We start from the raw sequence: 2,549 nt of genomic DNA on the forward strand, positions 1-2,549 counted from the left end.
TTTAAACTTACATGATCTACGTAAACATTTTACTTGAATAAGTTTTCCCTTTCATTTTCTTTAAAAAATCATGTTATAGCCCTCTTAATGTTTGGTAAATATGGATGTAAAGGGATTTCGACGTCAGATCATAATAAAATTCGCCGGCAGATATAGCCAGCCCCACTGACAAAATTGGGGAAAGCCAACATTTGAAACGGGAGTCTCTGGAGAACCAAAGGATACTTCAACTTGGGACAACATTACAACAGCTTTTCGAATAAACTTTTGACGTTCAATAATTCGGGCGAATTGCGCAATATATGAAGTTTCAATGTTGACATTGTTATTAGTTACTTTTAGTTTTAGAGTGAATTGACTGCGAGCAGGTACAAGCGAATTTCTGTGGCAGGGAGCCGCAGAAATATCTTAAGAACCTTTCCGAATATCACTGTTGAGAAGCTTCAAATTAAGGCACGTTATGGCAAAAGTTGCATTGGTGAGCTATCCAATTGACAGATTTGATTTTCATTTATATATATTTTATGTAGTGGAACCAGGCGTTACACTATGTATTACAGCCCTAACTTACTGTAGCTTAGGCTAGGATTAAGTCTACAGGAGGCGAACGGTTACCTACACTACAGTAGGCCTAGGTCCTTACGACTGCAACCGTACCGAACAGGAAGAAAAGTAGTATTTTAGAGCTAAGTTAGGCTATTCCTAATTGTCATTGCCAGGAAGCCCTTTGTATCATTCAGTATGGCCCATAGTTACTTTACCAATGAGACCGCAGAGTACACAAAAATTTCACCCTAGGCTTGAGTTGACGGCATGTGATGAAGTGCATCACTGCATGTGATCGCTTTCACTGACATATTTTGGCTTTAATAGAATTCAAGCCTTGAAACAAAGGGCAATAACAGGTATTTGCATTGAAAGATGCACTGTTTCACAATATTCTAGCCAACACGTGACATGTGGGAGAATCAAGAGCAACTGCAAACAAAGTCACCATTCCCAACACTACAGTGCCCTACAGAGTATCTAGGCCTACACCCGAAATCGCATTTCCCCCAACTATCCATTAGTCTGCACATGTAAATAATAATTGTTTAAAAATTCTGTAATTTTTTGTATTGATCTTAAGTCAGTACATTTTGCTTTCAGCATTGGAAACCAGCTGTATCCTGCTGTTCAGTGAATAGGCAACATGTGTCATGTTATTTATGTGACTGCCACTTTGCCAAGGGAATGACATGCCAGATTCCTTTTGTCCAGAAGCTTTGTGAGCAGTGAGGACACTTCTTATTCCCCTAACTTCAGGATGAATATCATGATATGTTCACTTATTCCTCTGGCATCTTGAGCAAATATGTGTGATCATGTCTCTTTGTCAATTCAAGATTTGTAACTAAGGCTTTCGTTTTGTTTATTGCAATGATTGTATTTCCCCGGTAACATTGAATTTTTTTTACTGAATTTGCATGATGTCACAAAGTAAATATTTGCTTTGTACGTTTTTCATAGTCACTTGGTCCAATATGGTGTAGAAATTAGATTGGACTCGGAGGCAATAATGAACACTTTGCTAACACATACAATGTGTCACATAAAGGTCTATCAAATGGATATTGACAGTTTTCAAGCTAAACAAAAATATCTTTGCACATGCAATTGAAAAGTAGGAAATGTAACCTATGATCGTGATAAATGCAGAAATAATTCATCGATGTTATTAATTCCTACAGGTCAGTGGGGCCAACAAGGGCATTGGTTTTGCTTGTATAAGAGCTCTTTGCAAGCAGCTTAAAGATGACAATGCTGTTTACCTGACTGCCAGAAATCCAGAGCTGGGTAAGAAGGCCGTGGCTGATCTCGAGAAGGAAGGACTGAAGCCTCGATTTCATCAACTGGATATCACAGATCAAAGATCAGTGGAGGCATTGAGAGATCATGTCCAAAAAGAACATGGAGGGCTGGATATTGTTATTAATAATGCTGGTTTTGCATTCAGAGTAAGCAAATGATAAATAAAAGATTCACTGCATGTTTCTTAGAGGTGCTGGAAGTGTTAACAAAGACATTCGCAGAACCAAAAGTTTTGAAATTTTGTGAAATCAAACGTACTGTAGTTTTTTTGATATTGGCGAAGGAAAATTTCCCAGACAGTTTGCAGTTATTCTTTTACCTTCATGTTCTAATTTTTTAAATTTTTTTATTACCCACTTACTGTATGTCGATATATACTTGTAGATTGTTGGGGCCTTTCATAAACACTTTAAAGAAGCTTTGTGCATTGGTTTTGATAAGATTAAATATTTCCTTTACCAATTTCCACCAATTGCAGAATGAAATATTTTAGGGAAGTACCTTTCAATTTAATAAAATAAGAAATTGACATGTTTTATGTCGTTTAAAATTTGGCATAATCTTCGAAGAAGTAATTTTTGAAAATTGTCAACTTTACAGTATGTTTTTTTTTTTTTATCTTTCTCCAAAACATGTATCCCAGTTAGTGAAGACTGATATTGTATTTCGAAGTACCGTAATTGTCTTCTAATTTACAG

Source organism: Apostichopus japonicus, chromosome 18, assembly GCF_037975245.1.
Source record: "Apostichopus japonicus isolate 1M-3 chromosome 18, ASM3797524v1, whole genome shotgun sequence".
Taxonomy (NCBI): Eukaryota; Metazoa; Echinodermata; class Holothuroidea; order Aspidochirotida; family Stichopodidae; genus Apostichopus; species Apostichopus japonicus.